We start from the raw sequence: 15,345 nt of genomic DNA on the forward strand, positions 1-15,345 counted from the left end.
CTCTACCACATGCATGAATGACAGCCATTTTGTATTATGCCACACCCACAGCAGCCATTTTGTGACTGGCAACCATGGCATTTTATCAAAATTCCAAATGTGCCTACTGGTCCAAAATGGCTGCTGGCCCTTGCTCGACACCAAAAGAGTCATTTCCAAGGTCACAGAGTTCTCTTAGCAACATATAAATAAGACACTGTGATTTGGTACAGAAAGGTCTCCTTTCAATTTTATTGTACTATGTCTGCATGGACATGGGGAAAAATCTGTAGTAGCATTTATGTAGCATGCACAGCTCATTCATGGGGCAGCACTTCCCTTTAATTGTTATAACATCTAAAAAATTCATCAGCCTAGGGGTGGTGAGGATATGGCAAAATGGTAGAAGACAAGACACAGTGAAGTTGGAATGCCTTGGCTTATATAATAATCACCTGGCAGCAGTACAATGCTGACTCCTAAACAAAGTGCAACAAGGCTATACAGTCAATCCATTAGATTATGGCTCTTTTTTTACTGTCAGTCTTTCAACAGTACATGATTTGAAACTGTTGACACCTGAGCTGAGGAAGAACCTTAATTCTGTAGCCAAGAAACCCGCCACAATTTGATCACAAAAGCAAGGTCAAAATGCACTATTAGAATGCTGAAATTTGATCACATCTGGGACTTCATTCCCTGCTTTTGTGTCCATGTTCTTAAACCAACTGAGAGTTTAGCTTTCAGAGGAAGAGGAGAGGGAAAATGCACATTTGATTTGGAAGCATCTCAAGGATGTAGAATGGCCTGGAATAATTTTTTTCTCTTGTTAATTATGCTGTTTTAAATGTGCATTTTATATTTGACATCCCTTAGTAATGTTTTCTTTTGAAATGTTCAAGATAATTTATTTGTTAACTTTGATGCGCTAAATGTGCATTCTGTAGTTGATCTCCTTTGTAATGCTATATTTTGAAACCTTTAAGGTAATATTTTTGTTTCCTATTAATTATGTTGCTTTGAATTATATTTCACTTTCTTCTGTAATGTTTTATCCTGGATTGTTTCATTTGAGGTTTTAATACTGAGATATTTTCTTAAACGTATAAAGTGGCAAAGAAATAAAATGATTTTTTAAGTAAGTAAGTAAGTAATGGAGACACGGGAATAACAAGGGACAAATGTGCCATTTTAAAAACGTGCTTGCCATTTGCCTAGCACCAGACAGGGCTCACAAAGTAAAAACATGTAACTCACAAAGAAAGTGCTAGTCTGGATTTGAAATTGTTTACATCAGGTGTAATCTTAAGCATTTTTACACAAAGTCTCTCCAATATCAATGAAACTTTAGTCTACTAAGTGTGTTCAGGATTATGGCCACAACAACTCATAACTGAGTGCCTGCAGGCAGTGCTGCCTAGCATCCACTAGGAAGGTGGGAGGCGTAGAGGCCAACAGCAGACTGAGCCAGAGCTAACTAATTCTAATTTTGTCTCCATCCTCCTGCCGAGTTTGCTACAAAGGGCAACCCTGGGACCATGGAGGAGGAAAGTGAGAGGCAGTGCCATCCTTTACTGGTTGTAAATAAGAAGCCAGGTAGGTGGCTGGCTGGCTGAGGGCAGATTAAGGTTGGTGGGGCTGTGCCCCATTTGGCCTAAAAAAAGGAGCCCTCACTGCCTGCTTCTCACCCTCCCCAAGGTATTTGAATATGATACAGCTTAAATTACTCTCCACCCGGTGGCATCTAAATGCGATTCTGCATGAACTTGCTCCACTCTGTTCTGTAAGCATTAGAGTTAAAATCTTAACATTGCTAAGTTTTTGTGGATCTATTTTCCCATAAGGTCTCATATCTGAGGATGCTTCAGAAGGTATAGCAAAGAAGAAATTATGCCCCTCTGCATAGTAATAAATCTTGGGACAACGTCCTGTACCCTATTGTGTTAGCAAGCTATCTCTTGCGAAATCGGGAACCAGTTCAGGTAGAGGAGAAAACTCTTGTGCATGTGGTGCTGCGGAACAGAGAGGAGCATGGGCTGTGTGTTGCCATAGCAATGATGTTCCTTAGGAATGGGAAGCAAGCTGTTTTTCAAAAGCCATGATAAGATGTGAACCCCCTGAGCAAACAGAAGGAGAAGAAAGGCTGCTGCTTCATACTTCACAATTTGGGAAACATATTGCTCTTTTTAAATTATTTCCCAGTCCTACCTGGAGATAACTAGGGATTGTACCTGGGACTATTTGCATGCCTAACACATACTCTGCCATTCAGCTGTGATCTTTCCAACTTTCTTATTACTGGAAAATATATGGAATATAATCTCCTAGAATCATAGGGACCCTGAGGATCATCCAGTCCTACCCCCTGCAATGCAGGAATAGGCAGCTGGATGGAACCTACAACCTTGGCATTATCAGCACCACACTCTAACCAACTGAGCTATCTAGTCAGTATAAGAGAAAATTGATTGTGACAATACTTCTTGCATAAATATTTACTGTGTGTGTGTGTGCGCGCGCACACACACACATGCATGAAGTATTGTCATAATCAATGCCTGCTTTATTCATGTAGCAAGACCCATCAAAGTGTATTGCTTAAACATCTTAAGTATATCGCTGCTGTGAATATTCTGATAAGTTTCCAGATAGCAGGCGCCACATTTTGCTTCAGCTTCCTCTCCCAGCATGTAATGAGTTAAGCTCTAGTCACATTCAGGACTTGCCCTGATGGAACAATTGTCTTAGAGTGATGTTGAATTCCTTGCTATATTTTTACTTCAATCCGTTCTTCCTAATGCACATAAAGTTGTAAGGTCGCTTAACTTGGTACTGACTCCATGGAGTAAGATGAAAGCAAGGGCCATGGCAACATTCTTGCTATATCCATGTGTAACCAAAGCTTCAGAGTTAAAATGGATGTCATACATTTCAGGTGAGAGAGAGCTAGAAACAATGGATGCATATTTCAGATTCAACTATCTGAAAGCTGTTTATCTATAAGCACTGCCAAGTTGAACCTCATTTCAACACATATCCATCGAGATAAAACTCTCTCTCCCTCCCTCCCTTCCTCTCTCTCTCTCTCTCTCTCTCTCTTAAAAAACACAGCAACCTGGAGAAGATCCTGAAAAATCTGTGATAATCTTGCAGCTTTCATTCTGAAATATTCTCCCTGTATAGATGGTGAGCGGCTGCCTTAATATCAAAATATGAACTGTCGGGAGTAAAAATGTAAGAATATTAGAATGCAGGAGCACATTATAATCTCCAGAAGCTCTAAAGGAAATGATAAGAAGTGGAGCATGAATATGTAGAAGAATTTACAGAAGGTGTAATCTTTTTTTTATCATCATCATGTGTATTTAATCTCAATGTGCCACATCACTTCAACTTTAATCTGATGTCCACAGGTAGAGTAAATGTTCTGAGTGAAAGTGTTTGGAAATGAAAAGATGATCAGGACTGAATTTTTATGGGGCATTTGATGCATTTCAATGCATGGTTTTCGTGTTGTGTTTCAATCATCGGTTCCGAAAGCTGGTTTTTCTGGTCTCTTTATCCCGTAGGTGGCACTGTTGTGCCATAGCATGCTTCAGACTTCTAATGAGCTCAGGAATGATCAAGGGAATGGGAAGGGAAAAACACATACACAGAGAGAGTGAAGCTAGCAAAAGGGGGAAAAGGAAATGGGGGTGGTGGTGGTAGAAGAGAAGACTTTTTCATTTTAAAACTTGCTTATCTGAAGATTTCTTCATAACTTTTTAACTCTTGGAATTCACTGCTTCTGAAATGGAAAAGAAAAAAGCTGATGACTGTTGCTGCATGACTAGGCTTGGTCTATATTCACATCAGGCCATGTCAGAAGTGAGAGAATCCTTTCCTCCAACTCTTAACAGCCTCGCATCACTAAGGGGGATACAAATGGGATTCTCTGTCCCTGTTCCAGAACAGGGGTCATAGTTAGTCCACATGCTTTGCATACAGAATGCCCTTGGTGCCTCCCTGGACATATCCAGGTAAAATGATAATATATACTAGGGCTGGGAAGGCCACTGTCTGAGCTTGTTGGCCCTTCAAGTATAGGCAAGATGGCCTGACCCAAAATAAGGCAGCTTGATATGCCCATATGCTCCACCAGTCTCATTGCTCATCTCCTTCCTTGGCTTTCGGAGTCAGCAGGACAATTCTGTGCCCTACCACAGGTAGATGGTCAGGGGAAGAATAAGGTATCTGAGGAGAAGGGCTATCAGTGGCTACTAGTGAATTGGAGGCAATAAGGCTTCTGAAAACCAATTGTTGGAAGCCCCAGGAGGGGAGAGTGCTCATGTGTTCATGTTCTGCACACTGGTTTTCCTTTGTAGGAGGGTTAACAAACTGAAGGACATTGTCTTCTTTCTATGTTCCTCCTGATGGAAACGTGCTGATGGGGACTGATACACCCCCACTTTAAGTCGTTTATATACTGTCTTCTGTTGTATATTACTTACTACAAAGCTCGATGACTAAGCCCTTTGGGGACAAAACATCTGATTACCAGAGCAACGTTCGACCACTGAACAACTGATACATCGCAAGTGGACTCTTTATTACTGTGTTCAGATAAAACCTATTTCGGAAAGAAACTACTTTTGCCATTTAATGGGTGTTTATTGTTTGCCTCGGTCCAGTATACCTGAAGGAGTGTCTCCACCCCCATCGTTCTACCCGGACACCGAGGTCTAGTGTTGAGGGCCTTCTGGCGGGTCCCTCACTGCAAGAAGCAAAGTTACAGGGAACCAGGCAGAGGGCCTTCTCAGTAGTGGCACTTTGGAACGCCCTCCCACCAGATGTCAAAGAGAAAAACAACTACCAAACATTTAGAAGACATCCGAAAGCAGCCCTGTTTAGGGAAGCTTTTAATGTTTGATGCACTATTGTATTTTAATATTTTGTTGGAAGCCGTCCAGAGTGGCTGGGAAAACCCAGCCAGATGGGTGGGGTAATAATAATAATAATAATAATAATAATAATAATAATAATAATAGACAGATAGTTGCCTTGATATTATCTTGTGTCTATTGCAGAAGCCATTATATCACCACCCTGTTTATTTTTTTCATTGTAATCCACACTAGAAGCATCCTGGAGGACCGACTCAGAGGGATTTATTTACCACTGGAAGATCTATTATCCTCACTTTTGTAGTGCAAGTTCTTCTGAGATTTCCCCAGCACTGACTCCTATATAAGATGAACAGTGAATTTGCACTAGCATGGATAATTTGGATTATTCTTTTGAGGCAAAACTACCCAGAAAACTACCCAGATCTCACAGGAAAACAGAGGGGCCAAGAACTTAAAACAGGCATAAGCAAACTCGGCCCTCCAGATGTTTTGGGACTACAACTCCCATCATCCCTGATCACTGGTCCTGTTAGCTAGAGATGATGGGAGATGTACTCCCAAAACATCTGGAGGGCCAAGTTTGCCCATGCCTGTCTTAAAACATAACATACTAATTTCTAGACTTTCAGCACTATTAGGGGGACAGCTCCCTGGCTTCCCAGTGACAACTAAAGCTCACCATCCCAACTTTTTATGAACAGTTCCTGAGGACATAAGGACTTGGATCATTTGGGGGAAGCAAGGTGACTTGGTTGGACTGAAAAAGGTTTTTTAACATGCAAGAAAACAAAATATATTGAAGTAGAACACAGTTTGCCTGGGGCTGAGACCAGTTACCAAAGAGGTGATTGTACCATTTCAGTCTGCTGGTAGTGGCTTACATAACAAAATGCTCTGTCAAGGTGGGAAAGAATCCAAGCACATGGCCAAACTGAGGTTAGCCACATGATTAATCCCAGCTTGCAGTATTTTTAAAACATTGCAGATACAGAAGCCATGGTCAATTATTCTGTGAACTACCCTGAGACCTCCAGGTATAGGGCACTATATAGATACAATAAATAAAACAATAATAATAATACCTTGGGAGAGCTGTAAGGGGGCTTAAATCCTTTGCTCTCCGCAGCATGTGCAGTCCAGATCATCCCCTCTCCATGCTTTGGGGAAAAGCTCTCTCTAGAGCAAATGGGAATTTATTCGTATATATTGCAGATTGCAAACTGTAGATTGTAGACTGGGAATCAATGGGGAGTTTATTGCCTCAGCGATAACTAAGCTCAATAGGGAAATTTCACTGAAAATACCCAACTATACCCAAAGCTGGGATTCACAATTCAGTAGTGTGGATTTGATTTTTACATATGAAGTCCTAAATCAACCTTCCCCAACGTGGTGTCCTGCAGGTGGTTTAGATTACAGCCCCATTCAGCTCCAGCCAGCATTGTGAATGGTCAGGAATGATGGAAGATGTAGTCCAACAATGTCTGGAGAGTCAGAGGTTAGTCACCCCTCGTTTAAACCATGTAATGTGCAGAAATCAGTAAGCAAAGGCTAGAGAAAATTGTATGTATAATAATACAGAGCCATTGCTCATTAAAGTTAGTGGTCCTGGTTGAGGTGGACTGCAGTTTTGGGCTTAGTATGAGTCAGTTTTTCATATCCTTATAATGGTAAACTCCAGTGCACAATTCTTTCCAGAATCCCTTGATAACATTTAAGTATCTTTTTTGTCTTTGAGTTTCTCAGTTAGTAATGAAATTCCAAGACTGTGCTTGATTCTCCATGGGATTTGAAAATCTGCCGTGCATGGATAATTAGTCTTCCTCAATTGCTTCTAGAAAGAAGTGCTATTTATTTAAATTAGTGCACACCACAAGGTTTGCACTGGCAGGTCTCACAAAATATACCTAAGGTGGCCAAATTTGGGTGATACAGTTAAGCGAGCATATCTAGTTTTGATTAGTAAGGCTAGAAAATGATGATCAAAAAAGTGCTTTGATGTACTACTGTTATTGAATCTCTTCCAAGCAAAATAGTTTCTCAGTATCAGAAGAGGAAGCATATTGTTGAGCAGTCATTTCATAAACAATTCAACAATTGTTTGATCTCACCCCACAGATCTCCACTGTGAATGATGTCCCTATAGTGTAAATATAAGCAAATAACTGAAAAATGAAAGATATGAAGGAAAGGTTTGCAAAAATATCAGTATATCCTTGGAGACTGCTAATCTGATCCACGAACAGTAAGCCATTCATTTATTCCTTCATTTTATCAGCTGCCCAGTAACAAGAGCTCTTTGTGTAATGTAAAGTTAAAATCACAATTGCAATAATAAAAAATTAAGAATAAGCAAATCTACTGTAATCTAAGTACAGTGGTACCTTGGGTTAAGAACTTAATTCATTCTGGAGGTCTGTTCTTAACCTGAAACTGTTCCTAACCTGAGGTACCACTTTAGCTAATGGGGCCTCCCGCTGCGGCTGCTCGATTTCTGTTCTCATCCTGAAGCAAAGTTCTTAACCCGAGGTACTATTTCTGGGTTAGCGGAGTCTGTAACCCAAAGAATCTGTAAACTGAAGCGTATGTAACCCGAGGTACCACTATACACCTAATGTAACTCTTTGGAGCCCAGCCAAAGTTAGGATGGTGTGCCTGTGTTCAAGATAAGGACTGGTCACATTCAGATATAAACTCAAAAAGCACACACACATATATAGATATAAAAAACTGGATACCTTATATTCCCAGAATAAACTGGAAGGTTTGTCACCACTGGAGAGTTGACAGTGTTGGACAATCAAGCATGAGATGCTTGTCCAAGGTAGTGCACAGAACATCATGGATATATATATATCTATATATATAGGGTCTTCCAAAAACAGTGTAACTAGGCTTGCACAACCAAATTGTCCAAATCCAGAAACCAAATTGGGCTGATTTGTGCCAAATCTGGATCAGGTTGGGACAACTACCAATCATTACAGCCCCAGGGTTAACCTTTAGCATTCAGTCCAGAGTTAGCCACCCCAGATGAAAAATGCAGATCACTAGTTGTTGGCACTGCATAGTTACTTCATGGAGAAGAATATGCCATGAGCAAGCCTTGAAAGGAAATGCATTAAAACCAAACAGTATGTTAATTCAAGGTGAACTGTCCAGAAATTTTATGAGACCTGTCAACGTCATATATCACATTTGATGTGAAAATGTAGTAGGATATAGAAAAACATTTCTGTCTGTTCTTATGGTGACATACATCTCCTGACAACCCATGTCTGCTCTTCCCTGCTTCTCCCACTCAGAAGCCACTAATAGGCTGTGTTGCTGCTACTGGAACCAAGAAGTTTCAAGTAGCAGAAAGGTTTAGAACATTCTGTTATCAACAAATGACAGTGTGATCTTTTCTTTATGAAGAGTTTCACTATTAAGGCACTCATTTTTGATTCCTTCCTTTCCCAAGGTGAAGAAAAATTATAGCTCTTTAGATCAGTTTTAACAATACCCAAGCTCTTGGGAATTATCCTTCTGTACTTTAATGATGACATTATTATTATTATTATTATTATTATTATTATTATTAGCAGCAGCAGCAGCAGCATCAATATTATCCTTATCATCATCAAAATTTCTATACCGCTCTTCATCCAAGGTTCACAGGGTGGTTTACAACATAAAAACACAAATACATAACACAGCATCAAACAAAAACAATACCCCAGCCTGGGAATAGCATTCCACAAACAGGGAGCGATCACAGAAAAGGCCCCTTCTCATGTTGCCACCCTCCAGACCTTTCATGGAAGAGGCACACAAAGAAGGCCTTCTGATGATTACCACAGGGTCTGTGTCAGTTTGTATGAGGAGAAGTATTGTCCTTGGGTTATTGTCCTTGCGGTCCTTGATGTATTGCAGTCCTAAACTGTTCAAGGCTTTATAGGTCAACATCAGCAGTTTGAATTGGACCAAGAAACTAACTGGCAGCCAGTGCAGTTGGGCCAGGATTGGTGTTATATGATCAAACTGTCTTGCCTCGGTAAGCAACCTGAGTGCTGAATTCTGCACAAGCTGGAGTTTCTGAGCTATCTTAAGAGGCAGCCCCACATATCATGAATTACAGTAATCTAATCTAGAGATCACCAGAGCATAGATGACAGAGGCTATCCCAGTCCAGATAGGGGTGCAGCTGAGCCACCAGTCAAAGCTGATAGAAATCATTCTGCACCAACGGGGCCACCTAAGTCTCAAGTGACAACAGTGGACCCAGAAGTATCACTGAGCTACGTATCCACTGCTTCTTAGTGAGTATAAGAGCATCAAAAGCAGGCAACATAGAACTTAGAACTTAGAAGTTAAATAACCCACAGAGATACTGGGGTTATAGGCTGCAGGTTGCAACATATAAGAGTCCTATCTCATGAAGAATGGAAAGGCTCACATAGTATCCAATATTCTACACCGGAATGGCAACCTATGGCCTTCCAGGTGTTGTTGAACTCCAACTCCCATAATTCCTAGTCATTGGCAACGGTGGCTGGAGTTGATGGGAACTGGAGTTCAACAACATTTGCAGGTTTGCAGCTTCCCTGTCCCTGCTCTAAAGGGAGGATGAGGCAACCACATCCTCTCATGTTTGCAAACCTATCTTTCTTGTACATTTCTCTGTATACTTTAGGAGATTATCAATGCAACGCTACAGTGATGTCAGTGGACACAGTATCTAAGCTGCATGTTTGCAGCTACTGTAGCAGCAAGGAAACAATATAATACAGTGACACATGAGAATCTAGATGGTTTATTTATTATGCTTTATTAAACCATAGCCTACTTCCAAAGCTATGCCCATTCTATGTTTGTTTACCTAGTAATCTGAAATCTCATAAGGACTTAAAACTGTGGAATGCCCTCCCATCAGTTGTCAAGGAGATAAAGAAGAAAAGATAAAGAACCACACAACTTTTAGAGAGCCAGTGTGGTGTTGTGGTTAAGAGCAGTAGTCACGTAATCTGGGGAACCGGGTTCGTGTCTCCGCTCCTCCACATGCAGCTGCTGGGTGACCTTGGGCTAGTCACACTTCTCTGAAGTCTCTCAGCCCCACTCACCTCACAGAGTGTTTGTTGTGGGGGAGGAAGGGAAAGGAGAATGTTAGCCACTTTGAGACTCCTTAAAGGGAGTGAAAGGCGGGATATCAAATCCAAACTCTTCTTCTTCTTCTTCTTCTTCTAGAAGACATCTGAAGGCAGCTGTGTATTGGGAAGTTTTTAATGGTTGATGTTTTACTGTGTTTTATATGTGCTGTAAGCCACTCAGAATGGTTGGCGAAACCCAGCCAGATGGGCAGGGTATAAGTAATAAAATTATTATTATTATTATTAATAAAAATGGCATGGTTCAAGCCAAGCTGGATTCTACTAAATGCACTCCCTGCTACTGATGTACCTCTGGCATGATGTACTTGTACCTTGCCTAATCTTGTTCTTTGCTGATGGGTTTGTGTTTGTGATCCTGGATCAGCTCTGGGGTTTGGAACAGATGACCCTTGAATGTGTTTCAGCCTTATGATTTTTTTTTTTTTTTTTTTTTGCATCATTCATTATTGACTGCTGTCAGAAACTCAGTTCCGTTCTTATCTGATATGGCAGGTCTAGGCTTTATCAGATATGGCACTTTGTATGCCACAGTTGAATGTTTTAGTGACTACACTGTTCTCCTGACAGATTGCCAAAAGGAATAAAGCATTTCCAACCAAAAGCTTTCAATCTGACAGATGTGAATGATACAGGACTGATCATCATTGTGTAGAAATGAATTTTTGTCTCACCGTTGCTCACAGGGGAATCTGCATAATGAAAGTCCAAGTCACAATCTCTAGTTAAAAATAATGTTGGTCTGATGAAAGAACTGGTAAAGTAGAATTTGTCTCCAATGGTTCAAGAAAGGTTATGCAGAACCAGGGTTTGAGAAGAGCTTGGCAGCAAGTGAAGAAAAAAAACAGATTGATGGCATTGCTGTGCAGTGTGGAAATGCAGGAACTAGAGAAAGGGACAAAGCGCTAAAAATACTAGATTAGTTTTCACAAAGTGAGAAAGAAGCTGGAGGGGATAAGAAGATGAAAAAGTGAAACAGTGAATGGACAGGTGGCCAACAATGTAAGGATAACAACTGGCAGAAAACAAAGAAATACACAGGCAATTAATCTTGAATCTCATGTTACCTGAACAAGATGGCTGCTGATTTTATCTCAATATAGATGGGAGCCAAACCACATGGAAATAAATTGATATGATGCAGCCCCTATGAGGGGTGGGTTGCTAACCATGTTTAAAGATCCACTTATAAGTGGGTGTTTACCCATGATAAGCAACCTCCCCCTTCCATCTCAGCTACTAATTACCATTGTTCATCTGAGCTTTCACTGAGAAAACTAAGAAAATCTCAGCGAACCTAGAAAATAATAGTTTGAGAGGGAGAGGAAGCTTCTCTAACAGAAAATGATCAATGTAAATGAACTTCTTTTCCCAAGATTCAAGAGAATCCGACTCACTTATATTTAAGAATATTCTAAAATAGAACATTTTATTTGTAGTGTTTTAGATATGTCCTAGAGTTTGGTCTCATCTTCAATATACATTTAAAGGAGTATCATACCTCTTTAAACTACCATTGCTTTCAGCAAAGACTCATGGGAACTGTAAATTGTTAAGGGTGCTGAGAATTGCTAGAAGATTCATATTCCCCTTATAGAGCTACAGGTTGCAGAGTTCCCTGGGAAGAGGGGTTGATTGTAAAACCACTGTACAAAAAACCTGTAGCTCTCTGAGGGTAATAGGTGTCTCCTAATAACTCTCAGCACCCTGAACACAGTACAGTTCCCAGGGTACTTTGTGGGAAGCCATGTCTGTTCAAAGTGGTATGATACTGGTTTAAGATTATAGTGCAGATGGGGCTTTCGTTCCTATTGTGTGAACAGTAGAACACATACAGAGTGAACATTCTAGCATACTGTTATTGAATGACATAATAAGATAAAATAAAGTACATGCTCAGAATGACACATCTGAAAGACCAGACCAATGGGGAAGGCATGTTATAGCAGTCTGCATTCTCTCAAAGTAAAATAAGAAGAAAGGCATGTTTTCCTTCTTGTTTTAAGTGACTCAGCATGTGCTTTTATCTCCAGCATAGCCTTTCTTTCCTTTTAGTTTTGTACTATGCTGGCAGTCTTAAATGTTGCACAAAGGACAGCTGGTAATTGGTATTTGGGGGAAAATAAAATGCTGAAATCTTGAAATATTTTGGAAAGGAAACTAAGGAAGGAACAAGGAAGGGCAGAACAATGGCAATTATCCCTGTGCTAAAAAAAATACAGATACTTCTAAGACCTCTTTCCATCATTCAGTTGTGACACTGTTGTTGAATTGATCAGCATACTTTTACATCACAAGTGTTGAGGTAAAACTCGTTATCAAACTATAAAGTTTCCAAAATTAGTTTTAAAAATTAAGTACAAAGTAGGAGAAAGCTAAATAAATCTCCTTCAGATTTAAATTCCCAATTAGTCTGTCCTTCATAGGATGCCAGGGAGAACAGTATATTTTTAATCTAAGCCTTAGATTCTAAGCTAGGAAGTAATGTACCTGAGCTTACTTGGTGAGAGAAAGGGTATCTGATAAATGTGTGGTTACAAATATAACCCATAATTTTACATCACTAAAAAAATTGTTCCTGTCTTTCCATTGGATGCAGAGGCCATACTGGTCAAGCATGAACACTACAAAACACCCATGAAACAGATCTGGGTGAAATCCAGGTAGACTTGTGGGGAAATAAGGTAATGTTAAACCTGAATACTTGGAAATTCTGTTGAGATCAATTAACTTTCTGAATAATACACATGTCTAGGAATCACCAGTGTTCCTGGTCTGAGATTTAGTACATTTTGGGTAGCTCTCTTATAGTCAAAACAAGAGCATTAACATGTAATTTTCACCAGGTTTGAATGGACGTTAGTGCATTTAGTGTTGTTTTTTCACACATGAAGGCTTAACTATTTTCTTTATTTCAGATATACAAGGGATTAGTGCGAGAAAGAGGCCATCCATTTTCTTTAGTCTATATCGTAATGAGAATTCTATTACTCTCTATGTGCAACAAAATGTATTCAGTGAATAGCCGAAAAAGAAAAAAAATTGGGTTTTTCAGCTCCATTATGCATTTGATTCCTCTTATCATTAACAGAGAGGCATAACATTTCTTAGAAAATTGTGGGAAAGTCTGCAACTTTGAAAACCTGGAGAAAATGTCATTACTGGGAAGGTAAGTTCATTGAAATGAACAGAAGAAACACAAGATCATGAGAATATTATGAATCAGCTTCAAGTCCATTAGTTTGGTAATGAAAAACAATACAAAACAAAGGAGTAGAATACAACCCCATCTTGAATGACCCTCATCTCAGCATGAAAATGTTTCTGTGCAAGCTGCAATTGTCCTTAAAGGTGAAGGGACCCCTGACCACTAGGTCCAGTCTTGGCCGACTCTGGGATTGTGGTGCTCATCTCGCTTTATTGGCCGAGGGAGCCAGCGTACAGCTTCTGGGTCATGTGGCCAGCATGACTAAGCCGCTTCTGGCAAACTAGAGCAGCGCACAGAAATGCCATTTACCTTCCCGCCAGAGCGGTATCTATTTATCTACTTGCACTTTGACGTGCTTTCAAACTGCTAGGTTGGCAGGAGCAGGGACCGAGCAACAGTAGCTCACCCCATAGCGGGGATTCAAACTGCCAACCTTCTGATCGGCAAGTCCTAGGCTCTGTGGTTTAACCCACAGTGCCACCAGCGTCCCACCACCATTGAAGAAGAAGAGTTCAAGGGAAGTTATAGTGCCACTGTATTCTGCTCTGGTCAGACCTCACCTGGAGTACTGTGTCCAGTTCTGGGCACCACAGTTCAAGAAGGACACTGACAAACTAGAACGTGTACAGAGGAGGGCAACCAAAATGGTCAAAGGCCTGGAAACAATGCCTTATGAGGATCGGCTAAGGGAGCTGGGCATGTTTAGCCTGGAGAAGAGGAGGTTAAGGGGTGATATGATAGCCATGTTCAAATATATAAAAGGATGTCATATAGAGGAGGGAGAAAGGTTGTTTTCTGCTGCTCCAGAGAAGCGGACACGGAGCAATGGATACAAACTACAAGAAAGAAGATTCCACCTAAACATTAGGAAGAACTTCCTGACAGTAAGAGCTGTTCGACAGTGGAATTTGCTGCCAAGGAGTGTGGTGGAGTCTCCTTCTTTGGAGGTCTTTAAGCAGAGGCTTGACAACCATATGTCAGGAGTGCTCTGATGGTGTTTCCTGCTTGGCAGGGGGTTGGACTCGATGACCCTTGTGGTCTCTTCCAACTCTATGATTCTATGATTCTATGATTCTATGAGTTTGGATTTGATATCCCTCTTTATCACTACCCAAAGGAGTATCAAAGTGGCTAACATTCTCCTTTCCCTTCCTCCCCCACAACAAACACTCTGTGAGGTGAGTGGGGTTGAGAGTCCTTACTTGTACCAAATTGTACATCTGCTGCAATTGTGAAGGCATGCTGGGACAGTTTCCAGTTCCACCAACAGGTTTTTTTTTTGTTTTTTGTTTAAGTTATGGAGAAATGTGAATACAGTAGTTCCAACATGGTTGTATTCCATACTGGAGCCAGTGGGTATATTGCAGCCTGGAATGGCAAGGGAAACAGAAGATCAGGACCATGGAAAGCTCCTTGTGAACAAGCTTCAGGGTTAGACTCACCAGACTCACTGTGAAGCCAGGAGCATTTGCTCCAGAATTAACTGTAGGTGACTGATCATTAAATCTGTCTGAGAAAAGCTGGCTTACATAGTTCTGCAGAGAGGAAGATGTGGATGAAGCCACATCTCCATGAAGGCACATTGTGTTCTACTCCTGTGGGAAGTGAAGCAGAGTGGAGGAAGGAGTCATCAGAGTCCAAGATGGGGGACAACCCTACCTCATTCACAAGTAACCAAGAATGATTTGACCCTCTTAGATCCAAAGCATTGCCCTTTAATGGTTGAAGCAATTTGATCAAGAGATGGATGAGGATCTCAATGTAGCCCTTGTGGACCATGCAGGCAATCAAATGCATTATGTGAAGAACAGCAAGTGCATGCTTGGCTTCAAGAAATCATATTTTGTACACTATTTATATGTATAATATTTATTCATCTGTCTAATAAGGTGATGTCCTAAATTATTTAGGAGAATTCTTTAAAAATTGATCAGTGGCAACATAAGCAGTCCAAATGATCATAGGTGCTGCTTAATAAATGTGTCCCCTCCATGGAATATTTATTAGAAGGTTTCTAGAAGGACATTCTTACTCATTGTAACCACAGCCTGTATGTCTCTCAGGAAATCTAAGCCCGATAAACCCTCTGAAATTTCTCCTTTATAAAAACCATACCTTGGCGTAT

Source organism: Podarcis tiliguerta (assembly GCF_965153285.1).
Source record: "Podarcis tiliguerta genome assembly, chromosome: 2".
Taxonomy (NCBI): domain Eukaryota; kingdom Metazoa; phylum Chordata; class Lepidosauria; order Squamata; family Lacertidae; genus Podarcis; species Podarcis tiliguerta.